The sequence below is a fragment of the Pleurodeles waltl genome, chromosome 4_2 (assembly GCF_031143425.1).
Source record: "Pleurodeles waltl isolate 20211129_DDA chromosome 4_2, aPleWal1.hap1.20221129, whole genome shotgun sequence".
Classification (NCBI taxonomy): domain Eukaryota; kingdom Metazoa; phylum Chordata; class Amphibia; order Caudata; family Salamandridae; genus Pleurodeles; species Pleurodeles waltl.
In genome coordinates this window covers 1055613336-1055633077 of record NC_090443.1, presented here as the reverse complement: position 1 = coordinate 1055633077, position 19742 = coordinate 1055613336, and the positions used below count along the sequence as shown (strand labels likewise).

General features: G+C 48.9%; 1 protein-coding gene across 1 annotated transcript in view; it reads right to left on the bottom strand.

Moving 5' to 3' along the window:
• Positions 1-18092, bottom strand: part of FTSJ3 (FtsJ RNA 2'-O-methyltransferase 3) — a 102414-nt gene extending 84322 nt beyond the window's left edge. The window contains exon 1 of the mRNA XM_069233077.1: positions 17981-18092. The gene's annotated coding sequence lies outside the window, so the exon portion shown is untranslated. The remainder of the gene's footprint in view (positions 1-17980) is intronic.
• Between the last annotated feature and the right edge of the window lie 1650 nt (positions 18093-19742).

Here is a 19742-nt window from a genome sequence, read left to right as displayed (position 1 = left end):
CGCTACTAAACCATGTAACGACCTCCCACTTGACACCAGAGTCTCCTCCTAGCTTCTTGAATTCCACAAGAAGCTGAAGACCTGCCTTTGCAATTAACCAACCAACCCTAGGTAGGGCTAGGAGCACACGCATGCTCAGCGCCGGGAGACCCTTGCAGGTGATAGTGCCCTTTACAAATAAACATAACGTAACACACCCCAAAGTGACTGATACCACTACTGCACCTTCTTGAATAATGCGTGATAAGCATGCTGTATGTTTCCGGGATATAATTATGAACACGTGTTCTCATTTTCTCAATAACTGCAGATATAGTGAATCTTAAGCAGAACTTTCTAGCTCCTCTTTGTAGAAATGTCCTCTTTATCCGAGGATCATGTTAATCAGCTGATTAACAACATCACACCTAAATCTCCTTTGGACCTTATCCTCCTAAATGTGTTCAGTTAATAGTATGCCAGATTGTCTCTAGTCTCACTGCTAGTTGCAACAAAGCTTGTACTGCTGTGACTGTCCCTGTGTATCTGAGGAAAAAAGCCGCTGTTGCAGTATAATTAAGAAATCTTCATGTGATGCTTCCTCGTCCTCAGACTATAGACTTATCTCATTGCCTCCTTTGTCAGTCAAAATCGTAGAGAAGGCAACACATGCCTAGTTACCCACATATGTGGAGAACAAGAACCTCCTGGACAAGCCTCAGTCGTGCTTCAGACCAGCACAGGTCATTGTAGAGAGCTGACTGACCAGGACTGATGATTTCAGAAGAATCCTAGACCAGCAAGAAGCCACGGCTCTGGTCCTGATAAACTTCTCCGCGCATTTGACGTGGTTTCTCACGCGGTGGTCTGTCAAGACTTGTTGAATTCGGAGCAAGAAAGATAGCTCTAAATAGCATCAATCTTGTCCAACTGAGAGTTACAGACCTCTCCAGTCTCAAGACTTTTCTATTCAATGCAGAGAGGCTCAAGGTTCATTACTGACAACGACCATGTTGGATATATATCTGTGGCCCAGCTGGCTGAGCTGCGAGGATCACTTCTTAATGCAAAGGATACTCAGATTATCATTATCATCTTTTTCAAAAGACGTTGCTACCACTCAAACCAACTTTTGTGCTGTACGACAACAAACTGAATTTGTTAAACTGTCTTAAATAGTATGGTGGGAAAACTGAGATCCTGATCTTCAACAATCAAACTCTCTTCTGGTCTCCCAACAGCTGACCCGCCGAACTGAGTCCTGTACCAAGGCAAGTCACTAGGAAACTAGGTGTCCTATGTGATAAAATCACCTTTATTTCATACATCAATAAAACAGCTGCCACTTCTTTCTATGTCCTCCGCCTACTATGGAAAATTCTTCCCACCTCCTAAGATGGTGGCACAGGCTCTAGTTTCCTCACGTCTGAATTTTGCAAACTCACTATCCACTATCCAGGTGTCCCCTTGCTATTGGATCAACAGTCTGCAAATTGTCCAAAATGTGGCTTACAGTCTTCAGTTAAAAATTCCTGCGTGTGGTTCCATAAAAAAAAAAAAAAAAAAAACATCAGATTGGTTCACTGGTATCCTATAGATAAGTGCTTGTCCTTTAAGGCTCTCTGCATCACTCATTGTGAATTCAATATCAGGGGCTCTATGGAGTACGAGTCTTGAGTACCAAGACACCCTTGGGTATCCCTGTGCTCTACAAATTCAAATTCATCCACGCACTATTTTACATTTACACATCACAACTACCATGTCATGACAGTAAACTTCACACTGTCCTCAAAAATATTAATTTACTGCGTGGTATGCCTCCTGGACTTCTTTTTACCTTGATGTATCAATGTTCATCTATTACTACTAATAAATAATAAGGATTTGGCTGAATCAACCCCATCACAACAATTCAGCAGTCTTATCACGAAGCCGACAACTCTAGTAATCTAAAAAGCACTATTCAGCTAACTCCTCCCAACGCACAATCCCAGCAGCACATTTGGGGCGCAGCACAGCTTCAAAGCTCTATGGCAGATAAAGCAGAGATGCCCAAGAGTAGAGCTCACTCTTAAGCACAGGCATACTTTCCCTGGAGCTACACATATGCATACAACACACTTTTTAATTCAATGGCACAAAAGTACACTGTAGGAAGTTGGCTCTGTATGTGCTATTTCAAAGTAAGGAATAGCATGCACAGAGTCCAAGGGTTCCCCTTAGAGGTAAGATAGTGGCAAAAAGAGATAATACTAATGCTCTATTTTGTGGTAGTGTGGTCGAGCAGTAGGCTTATCAAAGGAGTAGTGTTAAGCATTTGTTGTACATACACACAGGCAATAAATGAGGAACACACACTCAGAAACAATTCCAGGCCAATAGGTTTTGTTATAGAAAAATATATTTTCTTAGTTTATTTTAAGAACCACAGGTTCAAATTCTACATGTAATATCTCATTTGAAAGGTATTGCAGGTAAGTACTTTAGGAACTTTGAACAATCACAATAGCATATATACTTTTTACATAAAACACATATAGCTATTTCAAAAGTGGACACTTAGTGCAATTTTCAACAGTTCCTGGGGGAGGTAAAGTAATGTTAGTTCTTGCAGGTAAGTAAACCACCTACGGGGTTCAAATTGGGGTCCAAGGTAGCCCACCGTTGGGGGTTCAGAGCAACCCCAAAGTTACCACACCAGCAGCTCAGGGCCGGTCAGGTGCAGAGGTCAAAGAGGTGCCCAAAACACATAGGCTTCAATGGAGAAGGGGGTGCCCCGGTTCCAGTCTGCCAGCAGGTAAGTACCTGCGTCTTCGGAGGGCAGACCAGGGGGGTTTTGAAGGGCACCGGGGGGGACACAAGTCCACACAAAAAGTACACCCTCAGCAGCGCGGGGGCGGCTGGGTGCAGTGTGCAAACGAGCATCGGGTTTCCCGTAGTTTTCAATGGGAGACCAAGGGGTCTCTTCAACGGTGCAGGCAGGCAAGGGGGGGCTCCTCGGGGTAGCCACCACCTGGGCAAGGGAGAGGGCCTCCTGGGGGTCACTCCTGCACTGGAGTTCCGATCCTTCAGGTCCTGGGGGCTGCAGGTGCAGGGTCTTTTCCAGGCGTCGGGATTTCAGAGTCAGGCAGTCGCCTGCAGGCGTCGCTGTGGGGGTTCAGGGGGGACAACTTTGGTTACAGTCTCTGAGTCCCCGGAGGGTCCTCCCTGAAGGGTTGTTTCTTCACCAGTCGAGTCGGGGTCGCCGGGTGCAGTGTTGCAAGTCTCACGCTTCTTGCGGGGATTGCAGGGGTCTTTAAATCTGCTCCTCTGGATACAAAGTTGCAGTCTTTGTTGAACAGGGCCGCTGTTCTCAGGAGTTTCTTGGTCTCTTGGAAGCAGGGCAGTCCTCTGAGGATTCAGAGGTCGCTGGTCCCGGGGAAAGCGTCACTGGAGCAGTTTTCTTCTGAAGGAGGGAGACAGGCTGGTAGGGCTGGGGCCAAAGCAGTTGGTGTCTTCTTCTTCTCTGCAGGGTTTTTCAGCTCAGCAGTCCTCTTCTTCGGTAAGTTGCAGGAATCTAAATTCTTAGGTTCAGGGGAGCCCTTGAATACTAAATTTAAGGGCGTGTTTAGGTCTGGGGGTTTAGTAGCCAATGGCTACTAGCCCTGAGGGTGGGTACACCCTCTTTGTGTCTCCTTCCAAGGGGAGGGGGTCACATTCCTATCCCTATTGAGGGAATCCTCCATCTGCAAGATGGAGGATTTCTAAAAGTTAGAGTCACTTCAGCTCAGGACACCTTAGGGGCTGTCCTGACTGGCCAGTGACTCCTCCTTGTTTTTCTCATTAATTCCTCCGGCCTTGCCGCCAAAAGTGGGGCCGTGGCCGGAGGGGGCGGGCAACTCCACTAGCTGGAGTGCCCTGTGGTGCTGGAACAAAGGGGGTGAGCCTTTGAGGCTCACCGCCAGGTGTTACAGCTCCTGCCTGGGGGAGGTGATAGCATCTCCACCCAGTGCAGGCTTTGTTACTGGCCACAGAGTGACAAAGGCACTCTCCCCATGTGGCCAGCAACATGTCTCGAGTGTGGCAGGCTGCTAAAACCAGTCAGCCTACACAGGTAGTTGGTTAAGGTTTCAGGGGGCACCTCTAAGGTGTCCTCTGGGGTGTATTTCACAATAAAATGTACACTGGCATCAGTGTGCATTTATTGTGCTGAGAAGTTTGTTACCAAACTTCCCAGTTTTCAGTGTAGCCATTATGGTGCTGTGGAGTTCGTGTTTGACAGACTCCCAGACCATATACTCTTATGGCTACCCTGCACTTACAATGTCTAAGGTTTTGCTTAGACACTGTAGGGGCACAGTGCTCATGCACTGGTGCCCTCACCTAGAGTATAGTGCACCCTGCCTTAGGGCTGTAAGGCCTGCTAGAGGGGTGACTTATCTATACTGCATAGGCAGTGAGAGGTTGGCATGGCACCCTGAGGGGAGTGCCATGTCGACTTACTCGTTTTGGTCTTCACCCGCACACACAAGCTGGCAAGCAGTGTGTCTGTGCTGAGTGAGGGATCCCCAGGGTGGCATAAGATATGCTGCAGCCCTTAGAGACCTTCCCTGGCATCAGGGCCCTTGGTACCAGGGGTACCAGTTACAAGGGACTTACCTGGATGCCAGGGTGTGCCAATTGTGAAAACAAAAGTACAGGTTAGGGAAAGAACACTGGTGCTGGGGCCTGGTTAGCAGGCCTCAGCACACTTTCAATTCAAAACATAGCATCAGCAAAGGCAAAAAGTCAGGGGGTAACCATGCCAAGGAGGCATTTCCTTACATACACAATACCCCGATACATATCAATGTTCACTAACTAGATGTAAGCATGCTATAAATGTAAGCAGTTGGTGTGGTGCACCAACACAGACATACAGAACAGGTGTATCGTAAAGCAACAACTTGCTCAAGATGTACTGTAATTTGTTTCATGCTTCAACACTGATAATGCTTGTGCAGTAGCTCAGAAAACCACACAGGACACTCCGCTCCAACAAGACATGTTGGACAGTTTCCCCACCTTCACCATTGACTTCAGCTTACACACTGTGATACGAGGAAAGAACTATGGGCTCTCCCACCTGCAGAAGAACTTTCTGTAGAACAGTTGCAGCACCCCAGAATATCATAAGAATAATTCATTATACGCGTACAGAACATGTAGGGGTAATATGTGCGCCCAGCGGGGCAGATCCTAGTACATGCATGCTTGAGGGCGGCGCTAGTAAGGGTGTGGAGCATCACAGACATAGAACCGGATCAACACCCCGATACACACATTACAAATAATGGGGGGGAGGGCGCAGGCTCATTACTTGGTGTGCCCGAGAGCTTGCATGTGCTGCACAAGATCCACTAGCAGCAACCGCTAGAGAACGGGCGAGAGACCTGGGTAGAGAGTTCTCCAGCAAAGAGTGGGAGGAAGTGACAGAATAGCCCAGGAACGTATTGCACACTTCAACATAACGTACTACAAAGGGATATTCTCACACCAGCCTCCCTCTCCCACATGTTTATATCCACATCAGCATCCCCAAGATGCCAGCGAACGAGGGCCGATATGATACATAGGTTTTGGGCCTTCTAAGAAGCTGTAGAGATGTGGAACTCGATCTCTAATGAAATAGAGCAGTAACTGGCCGTACAGCTCTATACACGACGGAGGGGTCATTGCTTGGGCTTTTTAAAACGGTCGCCTGTAGCAAAAGGCTGCGAACAGATTAATTGATTTGGCATTATTGATAGTCTGCAGGCTCATTGCCATGTACTAGAAGGCTCCAGCACTGTCAAACGTAGCGCACTGGCGAGCGACGACCCTGAAATGGGGACGTGCGGAGGCTGTAGCACTGAGACGAGAAGAAGTTCGGGCCTGCAAAAGTACCCCATAGTAGCGTAACGGCAGGCACTACTACTGGTGTTACAAATGCACTCCCAGAGGGGTTCCTAACTGTTTGATCATGCCTACCTCCCCTCCCAATTCTCCTCCATGGTCCCCCACATTAGTCTCTCTCAAAGGCTGAGATAGAGGCGCATATACAGCTGGAGTTGGCAACACCCCTCCTGGTTAAGCTAATGCATCATATTCACGTTCAGCATTCTTGTAAACATCACATGATTGGTTGTTTGTTGTGGTGTTATGGAATGGGTTATAAGATTTGAACAGCTTACTCCTGCACTTGAGGATGTTATCCTGAAGTACATGATGGGATCACTAACCATATATCTGTATGAATAAATGTATCCATGAAACGAACGAATGCTGGGCGCAATACCTCAGAGAAGCTGCTTCCTCATATGAGAGGACTGATGTCTTGTCGTGCTGGAAGCTTAATGCACTGACGGACGGGGGATAACGTGTAAGGTGAGCGTAAGAGAAGCGACGTACGTACATGGTGTGGACAGTCAGCCATGGAGTTATTCTGAGGGTTTCATCCCATACTGCAATGTAGTGTCTAGAAGGTACTAGGCTGACAACACACATATGCTGTATCTGAGGCTCTGTCCCTCCACCACACGAGAGCAGGCCTTTCCTCCCTGCTCACATTACCTTGGGCAATGTCAAAAGGTCTGGCTTACCAGGAATGTTGTATGGTAATGTGAAGCATTACAAGTAAATAGCATGGGAAAAGATGTGTATTTTGTGGAAGCAAAGAACTGTAGAATAATTTTGGTGTAGGTTAAAAGATCAACCAGACCTCAAAATCCATGTATCTTTATGACTGTGCACCTCCCATTTTTGCTGCTGCCAGTGAAAAACATCAATTATCTAGTTATCTAAAACATTTTAATAGGATTCTAATGTCACGTGTTTGCCCCTCAAAGTTCAAGCTTAGGCAGCTCGATATATAAAGAAAATCATCACAGCTGCATACAGGGCAACACTTTTTTTTGCAGAAGCACAACTTCTGCCCAATCAAAACATGTATTCCTAGCTCTCAAAATGTGGGTGGACCCAAAGCCCCTCTCTAGTGATGCTCGCATAATTGTCTGGCAACAGCTCAGCTATCAAGCAAGGCCATAAAAAGGAACTAACTTGGCTACTAAATTGGAATGAAGTAGAATTGCACAACGTAAAACTAGATAACCTGGGATCAATCCTGGCTTCCTGCATGACCAAACTGTGTGATTCTAGGAAATGGTTTTCATTCACTTTGCCTCTCTTTTCTTCATTACCACACATAAGAGACCCTGAAATACATGAATTCAGGATACACACTGTACAAGATGTTCTGCTTGTTTTGTTAAAGTATAGTGCTGACCATGTATAACAACAGTCACCCCTGAAGGTGCACATGACAATGGACTTGCGTCTAAGTTCATTGTAGGCTTTGCTGTCAAGGTGAGTGGAAGTATGAGTGTTTTTACATCCATGTTTTAAATGTATAACTTTTAAGAATATTTTTTCAATGCACGGATATAATTTTCTGTACTACACCGAAAAACTTCTTCATGTTAATGAAATACACTTTTTAGAATTCTGAAGAAACTTTATATTTCTACAGGTTTGTTTCAAAATACCTTTAAAAAGGTGTTCCTAAATTGGTGCAGAACACCTTATTTGCTTCTCTTGTTTTGCTTAAGTTAGCGTGTAATAAAAGTTTGCCCATTTATTTAACTTCTTTCTGAAGGTTAGTGCTCTCTCAACTAAACAGCAGCACAGTGCTCTTCACCAAGTGGCCACATGTAAAGGTCCCCTGGTGATGTTTTACATCAAGAAAGGTCACTTGTTAAAAACATACCAGAGGGTTGTGTCTCCTTGTTGGGGCTCATGTATTTATAAAACTCTCAATATAAGTTGTATCGGACTGTGATTGTACCCCAAAATGGTTGTATTGAAAACAAAAACAAGTAAAAGAGAAATAATTTGAGGTTAGTGTTAAAATAATCTTTTGACCAACCCCAATCAACAGCAGTCGAAATGATTGTATAAATAGTTCCTTCAGGGGTTCCTTGTTATTAGGACAGGAATTCCCAGCATGCTGTAAAAAGCTTGGAGAGGGCTAGGTTCTACTATAAACATCTGAAAATGTGTGGTGTGCATGGTCAAGGGAAGGCTCGAAGTTCTGCATTTTACAGACGTGAACAGCTTCAAGCTGAAATATACTATTTATATAAAAGCTTTGAAAAAGTCACTTTAGCCAGAAGCTACTGTTCTACATTAGTAGTAATTAAGTAATGAACAGAAATCCTAATGTGAGTCAAGTGTTACTTCTCAGTGAAATCTGTGTCAACATTGGCTCTAGCTCTGACAATAGGAGAGAGATGCTTCTGAACAAAGGTCAGGGTGCATTAAATCCCCCCTTTGAGGAGATTGAGTGTTTAAAGTACTGGGCATTTGTGTGATAACCCAAAGCATTATAGGTGTTGTAGTCGTTTTACTTCCATTGAACTAACAGGACTAACACACATGAAAACAATGGTGTGTAGCTGAAAATGTCAGGACTGGAAACAGTGTGTTTACTGACTTGGAGTTAGGCGGTCTTTCCAGGAACCCCTCAACGAAAGGGCCTTTTATGGGGTCAGCAATGATAATAAGCAGGGCCACTGGAATTATGCAGCTGGAGTGTGTTTCGCATAATTATATATTTGCCACATAACCCATCATCTACTGCATAACCTGCAGATTTTAACAAACAAAATGTTTCCAACTCAAACGGATCAAAGGTTACAACAACTGCAGGAATGCGATGCGGCGGGGTGGAAGGTCCTTTGCAAAGCTTAACTGATCAGCTTTATGTTGCTTTTGCTACATTTCGTTGCTCTACTGGTACTAATGAGGGGCAACCAGCGCCCAGTCAGCGAAATCAGTGACATTTCCTAGCTTTATGTACAGCCCGGGAGCAATGCAGTTTTTCTTTTTCTCTTTTCCTAACATAAAACGCACAGATAAGTGCGCTGCAGCGCGCAATCGCCAACTGCAAATATCCGGCACATATCTCTTGCAGGGAGCAATGCCGATTTTCTCCTAACATAAAAAGCACAGACACGCGTGCTGCGGCGCGCAATCGTCAACTGCACATATCCGGCGCATACTTCTTGCAGAACGTATCAAGCTCCCACGCATCCACCGATGGTCACACGACAAGTCTCGCCTAATTGTATATAAAGAACCTCGTAATCAAGGCATAACACGAATGTCGTAACCACATAAACTGGCCACCTCAACCACAACGTAATACGAAGTGAGCTCAGAACAAGCGCCACTATGGTGAAACCGAAGCCGCCGAGGGGCCAATTAGAGACCAGAATCGGGGACCCGTCAATGCTGGAGGGCTCAGATTCACTGCACAAAGTGACTGAAACGCTAGCTGCTCACTTGTTACAAATCGACAAGGTACTGCAGGCGATATTAGAAACTAAAACATCCCTGGAAGGAAAGATAGATGCAATGGCAGTGGAAGTCACCATACTACGCACTGAACACCGGAAGCTAGTGGACAGAGTAACCACCGTCGAATCAACTCTAGAAACATCTCAGCCAAATATCGAGGACATGAAAAACCGAATACAACAACAGGAATCTGAGATAATACAGCTCCAAAGACGTGCGGAGGAAGCGGAAGGCCGCTCACGCTGAAATAACATTAGATTCATGGGATTCCCGGAGCGAATCGAGCTCCCTAACGCAGAGTTATTTCTAGAGTGCTGGCTAAAAGATCACATACTGAAACAGGAGGCCTCCCCTTTCCTGACGGTGGAGCGGGCACACCGGTTTCCGGACGGTCCCGCACGCCCAGGGCCCCCCCCCCCCCCTCGCCCATTAATAGCCAGGCTGTTGAATTACCGTGACAGAGATCAAATCCTAAAGGGCTTTCGTGCGCTGGGACCCGTTGAAACTGAAAACGCAAAAGTCGCTGGCCTACCCGGGCTATACAGCAGAGGTCCAGCGCAAACGCAACACTTTTACTAAAGCAAAACAGGTACTACGCGACAAGAACTTTCCATACTCCCTCATGTACCCTACTTGACTACGCGTAGTGGATGGCAACAAAACTCACGTCTTTCCGTCCCCAGAAGATGTTTGGACTTGGATCCACGCCAAGGGCTTAGCAGACCCCACAGATGAACACACAGAGCAAAAGGAATGGCTAACACAAAAAAAGCGTAAGAAAAGGAAATTGAAACCCAGTACCGGATCACGTCCTACTGAAAAACAAGCAGCGGACTGGCAAGCTCAAGCACTAACGGACGTCAATAGGTTCTCGAACATTCGAATACAGCACAACCGCGAATCTTGCACCACGGACTCGATGGGGACCCCGCAAAGCCTACCTGCATCCCCACTGATCTTGGGACCGGCGGTCACGCCGCGCACCGCAGACGACCTCTAAAAAAGTAACACATAGATGCAGCGATCAACCTACTCTGTAACTCATAAACACTATGTGCACGCGACCTGCGCGCTCTCCGGTCTATGCGTGCCTGAATGGGAGAAGACGACATCCGATTGGGCCGGTTCTCACGGCCACATACTACAGCAGCCCCCCTAACCCAGATGGGTTCCCGTATGGACACGAATCGTCTCGAAGCCACTCTTGCACCTGTTGTGCCTGGTTATCCACACTTTTCCCCTTTTCTTCTATGCTCCTCTAACTCCTCTATGTACTAGTCACGCTACACTCGAGGGTTGGTCCGATTCGGGGGGGGGCGGGAGGGTGATGGGTGAGGGGACGCAGCGAATCCTACCTAAAAACGCGTACCGCTTGCGCTACATACAGAAAACGCTTCAATGACATGTTCCAGGTTACAATGTTGTATAAGGGGCCTGGTTAATCCTACTAAAAGACGCAGAGTATATACATATCTCAGACGCCACAAGGTGCATGTAGCTATATTATAGGAGACCCATGCCACCACACAAGAATTAAAGGAAATTAATAAGAGCTGGCCGGGCACTGTCTATGGAACTAAAATATCCAAATATGCCAAGGGAGTACTGATTTGGATCACTTCAGGGGTCCCTTACGCGGTCCAAGACACATATATAGACACAGATGGCAGATACGTCTGCCTCACTGGAGAGTTGGATGGTAGACAGCTAACCATAGCTGGTATATATGCCCCAAATTCGGGACAAGGGGAATTCCTGAGGGCCACGTCTGCACAGATCTCACAAGACCCGTCCATTCCAATTATCTGGGGAGGAGATTTTAACAGCGTACTGGACATCTCTATGGACAGATCGCACCCGCCAATGATAAGCGCCCCTAGTAGGCGGATATCTGAGATGCTAAGGTCCTGGATAACAGAACGGAGGCTACATGATGCATGGAGAAGTCTTCATCCCATTGATAGAGAGTACTCCTTTTATTCACCAGTACACAACCTCCACACACGGATTGATTTACTATTATGCTCGGCCACGTTAACACACTCAATACACAGCGCCAACTATCTGGCCAAAACCCTATCAGATCACTGCCCCCTAATCGTCACACTGAGATGGGGCACTCAGCCATCACGAACACCTACTTGGCGCTTACAACCCACCTTGTTGCGCGACCCGCCATTCCGGGAAGAACTAGCTGACACCATAAAGTCATACTTCACAATTAATAGTCAAACAGCCACAACACGCGCAATCGAGTGGGACGGACACAAGGCTGCAGGAGGTATTCGACGCACTCTACTCTCAGAGCTACATGACACCGAGGAGAAATTGCGTAAGGCGGAATGTGAAGCGGCCTTAAATAGTTCTGCTAACAATAACACGATCACACTCAAAAAGCAATGGGGTGACATTAAAACCCGTTTACGAAAATTGGACTATCGACACCACACGGCGCGACTACACGCCGAGGGCGATAGATCAAGCCGCATGCTGGCCTGGTTAGAGAAAGGGACTCAGCGGCATACTCCTATAAACGCCATCCGCCTAGATACTGGTGTGATAGTGAATACACAATCAGAAATAAATGACGCATTTAAGCAGTATTATGCAAGGTTATATCAGGCAGAACCTCCTCCACTCGCACCACAATTAGAAGACTTTTTCAGGACCTCCCACGTAAATCATCTAACTACTGCACAAGCACTAGAGCTAGACAAACCCATCGAAAGTGACGAAATAAAGCAAGCATTACAACAGCCAGCCCACAATAAAGCTCCAGGGGGCGACGGACAACCGTTCGAGTACTACCAGACTTTCCCATCGCAAACGCTCACTCCATATCTGACCATGTTACAGGAGGCATATGAAACAGGTCGTCTCTCAGATTCACAACGTGAAGCAACGATCGTAGTCCTTCATAAAAAGGGTTGCGACCCACTAGACTTACGCTCTTACCGACCCTTATCACCTTTAAACACAGACTGTAAAATATTAGGCAAGGTACTGTCAAACCAACTTCTCCCAATAATCTCCTACCTGGTACACCCAGACCAATCCGGATTCATACCGGGACGCAGCACCTCTATCAACATCAGGAACCTATTGCGCTTGATAGCTGAAACTCCTGATACAGACTACTCCCGAGTGGCGGTCGCACTAGATGTCGAAAAAGCTTTCGACACACTGGGTTGGCCATACCTGATGGCAACTCTGCAGTTAATGGGATTTGGTAAAGCGTTCACACGCTGGATAACTATCCTATATTCAGACCCCATAGCAAGAGTCAAAACGGGCACCATCACTTCGGGAAAAATTCAAGATCGGTAGAGGCACACGCCGGGGATGCCCCCTATCACCACTTTTGTTCGCACTTGCCATAGAACCCCCCGCAGCTAAATTGCGTAATGAAGCCACAAGACGAGGCATACCGGATGGCATGGAACACCGCATAGTCTCCTTATACGCAGACGATGCGTTAATATACTTGCGTAACCACTCCGAATCCCTACCAAACCTGCTACAATTATTGAATTCTTTTGGAGACATATCCGGCCTACGCGTGAACTGGGCTAAATCATGTCTATTCCCCATGCGCCGACTACCCGACACGCAGACCCACATACGCACTGAGCATAACTTACAATGGACTTATAGCACTTTTAAATATCTAGGAGTGCAAATATACCATGACGAATCTGACCTTAAGGAAGGCAATTTAGACCGGACTATTAGATCAATAAAAGGACTGTTGCCCTTCTGGTGTGCACTACCACTATCACCTATGGGTAGAGTGGCATTAATCAAAATGATTGTACTCCCTCGACTACTATATTTTTTCGCTGCCCTACCATTATGGCTCCCTAGCACTTTTTTCGCACAGCTGAACAAGCTGTTGATAGATTTGATATGGAGCACCGGACGTAGACGTGTGGCCTTGGCTAAGATCGGTCTACCACTGGACAGAGGCGGGATGGGAGTACCACAATTTGAACTTTACTACGCAGCTGCACTGGATCCTAATCTGGCTACAAGACCCCACTCATTCTGAAAGCCACACTGTGAGCACACAACTGGGTGGCTTAAACATACTGGAATGGCTTATAGGGCGTGTGGCCCTCCTGCGCCACAGTAATATCCTGTTAAAAGTGGCTGAAAGGGTGTGGCGCGCTACGTGAAGAGGGGACCTGGAAAACCACCATACTCGCCCAAGACCCCATTACTCGCCATCCCAGGTGTGCATAAACTACATGGCCGTGTGTGTCTCACCGACTGGGTCACCAAAGGCCTCCGGTTAGTGGGAGAATTATTCGCAGAGGGACAATTTATCCCCTATGAGGTACTTGCGACGACGTATACTCTGGGACAGGGCAGTTTTATTATGTACGGCGCATTACAATCTTTAATACGTAACGCATGGGGACACAGTAGCAGGGAACCACAATCATCACCTATTATGCACGAATTGCTCTTAGACACCGGCACACCAACACGAATCTCATGGATCCACAAAGCGCTGCGAGCCAACCCAGAAGAAGTACAATCACAAGCCAAGAGCAAATGGGAAAAAGCACTACACACACACACAACTCACAGCACCAACATGGTCCATGGCCCTCACATCCATGCGCAAGGTATCGCGCAACGCACGTTTCAGATATACCCAGCTCAACTACCTACACCAGACATACCTGACTCCACACCGAATCCACCTTATGTACCCCCAAGCTAGTCCCGATTGTCCAAGATGTGGTAAAACGGAAGCTGACTTCTTACACATGACCTGGAACTGCCCACCACTACTCCGCGTATGGCAAGACATCACACAACAAACGGCGACATGGCTGGGAATGCCCCTGGCACCCACCCATGAGTCCTGCCTATTGGGTATCCGACATAGACGTAGCAAAGATAAACAAAAACACAGATGCGCAGATCTAGCATTTGTTATCCTCAAACGACTCATCGCCACGCAGTGGAAGTCACCTAGCGCCCCAGACTCCTGCCACTGGATAACTGACGTACAGCGTTGGGTCAATGCAGAAATACAGATATTGCATACATTACGAGACATAGGAGTGGTAATCAAGGGTGCCGACATATGGGACTCCTTCGCGGATCAACTACAGGGAAAAGATGATACACTACCTCCCTAGCCTACTGGAATAATAATTAACCGAGACATCACAACCGACATTTTCCACGTGCAACTACTCAGATCTGAACCTTAACTTGAACACAGTTGATAAGTATATAAACACATATCCTAGATGTACCGCTGCGAAGCTATATCCATAGAGGTACATTCCTCCTATGACAAATACACCCTGCTCGAAATTAATACCTTACACCCTGTTCGCCTCTTATGCGCACCCCCCCACGGTAGCCTTACCCCCTACACCGGATCACCAAACATCAGACCCGCAGCCATTTATCAAGCAAATTATAATCTTCATACCCCTCTACTATCTATTCTTTTCTCCCACTCTGCTCCTATCTCTTATAAGTATCTCAGTTGTATACGTTTTTGTTTGTGTCATAAATGCAATAAACAGATAAAAAAAAAAAAACAACAACAACATGAGAAGAAACTGAGAAAAGGCGACTTGGCAAACTAAAATGAAGTTAGCTTTAAAAAATTAAACTGTGCAATTGTGTGCCTGCTGGGCACTTCTTTTGCCAGTCACAAGCCTTCTGCTTGCGGGCACTCGAAGTCAAAACAACAAATAGTACCTCGATCATGTCAGGAACACCCCTGCACCTCACTCCTAACCCCTCCCTGCCCCTGTACCTCACTCCTACCCCTGTACCTCACTCCCCATCCCTCCTTACCCCTGTACCTCACTACTACCCCTCCACAACACTCCCTGTATCTCGCTCGCCCTGTCCCTCACTCTCCATCCCTCCATACCCCTGTACCTCACTCCCACCCATGTACCTCACTCCTACTCCTCCCTATCCCTGTACCTCACTTCCCATCTCTCCGTGCCCCTGTACTTCACTCCTACCCCTCCCTACCCCTGTACCTCACTCCCCATCCCTTCCTACCCCTCCACCACACTCCCCGTATCTCACTTGCCCTGTACCTCTCTCCATACCTCTCTACCCCCTGTACCTCACTCCCACCCCTCCCTCTCCCTGCACCTCACCCCTACCCCTCCCTATACCTTACTCCCACCCCTGTACTTCACTCCTGCCCCTCCCTACCCCTGTACCTCACTCCCTATCCTTTCCTACCCTGTACCTCACTCCTACCCCAGTACCTCACTCCCCTCCCTTCCTACCCCTGCACCTCACTCGTACCCCAGTACCTCACTCGTACCCCAGTACCTCACTCGTACCCCAGTACCTCACTCGCATCCCTTCCTACCCCTGCACCTCACTCCTACCCTAGTACCTCACTCCTACCCCAGTACCTCACTCCCATCCCTTCCTACCCCTGTACCTCACTCCTACCCCAGTACCTCACTCCTACCCCAGTACCTCACTCCCATCCCTTCCTAGCCCTGCACCTCACTCCTAACCCTGTATCTCACGCCCCATCCTTCCCTCTTACCCCTCCCTATCCAAGTACTTCACTCCCCATCCCTCCCTGCCCCTGTACTTCACTCCTACCCCTCCCTACCCCTGTACCTCACTCCCCATCCCTTCCTACCCCTGTACCTCACTCCCATCCCCAGTACCTCACTCCCATCCCTTCCTACCCCTGTACCTCACTCCTACCCCTGTACCTCACTCCAATCCCTTCCTAGCCCTGCACCTCACTCCTAACCCTGTATCTCACGCCCCATCCTTCCCTCTTACCCCTCCCTATCCAAGTACTTCACTCCCCATCCCTCCCTGCCCCTGTACTTCACTCCTACCCCTCCCTACCCCTGTACCTCACTCCCCATCCCTTCCTACCCCTGTACCTCACTCCCATCCCCAGTACCTCACTCCCATCCCTTCCTACCCCTGTACCTCACTCCTACCCCTGTACCTCACTCCCATCCCTTCCTAGCCCTGCACCTCACTCCTAACCCTGTATCTCACGCCCCATCCTTCCCTCTTACCCCTCCCTATCCAAGTACTTCACTCCCCATCCCTCCCTGCCCCTGTACTTCACTCCTACCCCTCCCTACCCCTGCACCTCACTCCCCATCCCTTCCTACCCCTGTACCTCACTCCCATCCCCAGTACCTCACTCCCATCCCTTCCTACCCCTGTACCTCACTCCTACCCCTGTACCTCACTCCCCATCCCTTCCTACCCCTGTACCTCACTCCCATCCCCAGTACCTCACTCCCATCCCTTCCTACCCCTGTACCTCACTCCTACCCCTGTACCTCACTCCCATCCCTTCCTAGCCCTGCACCTCACTCCTACCCCTGTACCTCACTCCTACCCCAGTACCTCACTCCTACCCCAGTACCTCACTCCTACCCCAGTACCTCACTCCCCTCCCTTCCTACCCCTGTACCTCACTCCTACCCCTGTACCTCACTCCCATCCCTTCCTACCCCTGTACCTCACTCCTACCCCTGTACCTCACTCCCATCCCTTCCTAGCCCTGCACCTCACTCCTACCCCTGTACCTCACTCCAACCCCAGTACCTCACTCCTACCCCAGTACCTCACTCCTACCCCAGTACCTCACTCCCCTCCCTTGCTACCCCTGTACCTCACTCCTACCCCAGTACCTCACTCCCATCCCTTCCTACCCCTGTACCTCACTCCTACCCCTGTACCTCACTCCCATCCCTTCCTAGCCCTGCACCTCACTCCTACCCCAGTACCTCACTCCTACCCCAGTACCTCACTCCCATCCCTTCCTACCCCTGCACCTCACTCCTACCCCTGTACCTCACTCCTACCCCAGTACCTCACTCCTACCCCAGTACCTCACTCCCATCCCTTCCTACCCCTGTACCTCACTCCTACCCCTGTACCTCACTCCCATCCCTTCCTACCCCTGTACCTCACTCCTACCCCAGTACCTCACTCCCATCCCTTCCTACCCCTGTACCTCACTCCTACCCCTGTACCTCACTCCCATCCCTTCCTACCCCTGTACCTCACTCCTACCCCTGTACCTCACTCCCATCCCTTCCTAGCCCTGCACCTCACTCCTAACCCTGTACCTCACTCCCATCCCTTCCTACCCCTGCACCTCACTCCTACCCCTGTACCTCACTCCTACCCCAGTACCTCACTCCTACCCCAGTACCTCACTCCCATCCCTTCCTACCCCTGTACCTCACTCCTACCCCTGTACCTCACTCCCATCCCTTCCTACCCCTGTACCTCACTCCTACCCCAGTACCTCACTCCCATCCCTTCCTACCCCTGTACCTCACTCCTACCCCTGTACCTCACTCCCATCCCTTCCTACCCCTGTACCTCACTCCTACCCCTGTACCTCACTCCCATCCCTTCCTAGCCCTGCACCTCACTCCTAACCCTGTACCTCACTCCCATCCCTTCCTAGCCCTGCACCTCACTCCTAACCCTGTATCTCACGCCCATCCTTCCCGCTTACCCCTCCCTATCCAAGTACTTCACTCCCCATACCTCACTCCTCCCCCGGTACCTGACTCCGTCACCCAGCCCAGGGCTGGCCCGGTCCCCTCCCTGCGCCTCACAGACCGCCTCCGCGCGTCCCCCTCACCTGACAGCGCCGTGTGTGTCGCCCCCCGGCCCCGGTGCTTCCCTCGCAGGCAGCTCCGCTCTCTCCTCTCCCAGCCCGCTGCCCCGGCGCCCCTGCCCGCTCCCACGTGCGCACCCGCAGCCCCGCACCGGAAGCGCAGCGCCGCGGCCGCCATCTTGGAGTGGAGTCTGAACCGTGACCGCGGGCCGCCGGCGGGCTTCTCTCCGCCGACACCGAGCGCAGGTTGACGCCACGTCCCCGGGCCTCAGCTAGCTGGAGGACGCGGGCTCGGAACTTATTAACGGCGAGGAGTTACGTCCAGATGTAAAGACATACAAAATAGTATTTGCCTAGCTAACCACAATAGTTCGCGGTCACATCCTCGGTGACTAAGTACTACTACTACTGAGAGGTGTTTTATTTGTCTTCGGTGCACCGCTCCGCACCAGAGCAGACCCGCAACAGTCTGTTTACACAATGGCGGCCGCCGCTTTGTTTCTAAAAACCCTCCCTTCCCCGTCCGTCGTCTCTTTCCCTCGATTTGGCTTTAGTACGCATGCGTCGCGCATGTCTCACTGTACTCCGTGCGTACAGGTTACTCGTGGACGTGTTCCGCCAAGGAGGCGGCCATATTGGAGACAGGCAACGAAACCGGCTAACTGCTGACGTAATAGAACAGAAAAATTCAGAATTTCAGAGGTTTTCGGTCCTAAATGTTAGTTCTATGTCAGGACCTGAAGCTCGGATGCAGTGTCAGGACCAGAAGCTCCGATTACAGAACTTTACTGTTCACTGACAGCGCCCAATTAAAACATGGACTACATTACCCAGCAGGCATGTCTAACAAACTATGAGAAAACTTAGAACAAGTGGCCTACCACAGTCCAATATCCTCTCACAGTCTCTCTTCCTGTGTATTTGTGTTTTTGTAGCACTTACTACTCCTGACGAGGCGTTGAGGTGCTTTTTGGTGAGTAGCACGTAACACAAGGTAGAGACGCTGCCAAGATTCCCAGGTCCAGGCACGATGCGCTGCTCCAGTCCGTTTTTTTTTTTTTTTTCCTTTGTATTCTGGGACTTGTAGTCTTATTTGTTGCCTGGCGTTATTCGCCAACAGAAGCACACCAGTGAGGAGAAGCCCTGCAAGCTGCAATCGCTAGCCAACACGCTAGTGGTGGTTGCTACCGTGAGGCATCTCCTAGTCCTGTTTATTGCACCTGGTGTGTGCTCGCTCACTTGAATAAGGCCCCCCCCCCCCACCAAGTGAACCAAATGTCTGTTGGTCAATAGTTTTACTTGAGGGGCAGGCTTGGGTTTAGTAGCATTTCATCCAGGAAAGACCAACGGAGACAGTCAAAGAGTTGGGGCCTGATTTAGATATTGAGGGACAGGTTACTCCCGCACAACCACTGGGCTGACGAGCTCTGGAAATGATTTACTGTTCTCTGCTGAAGAAGGGATTAACCCAGAAACACGTGTCCAGAGATGAACAAATTTACACAGCAATGCCTGCACCTATCTGAGGTGAAATATTCAATAAATTAATGGAGTACGACATTTTAAAGAACTACATTTATCATGACGCAATTGGGCTGACTGCATGCTGGGATGCTAGGCAGTGTGCTCCAAACTGTTTGTACTCCCGCACCACGGTGACAGATATCCCTTCTGCCAAAATCTAAATCCTATAGGATATGATGGGATTTAGATTTCGGCGGACGGGATATATGAAAAGGAGACGCAAACTCCGTGATCAGGTCAGAATAAATTCCTCCTTTAATCG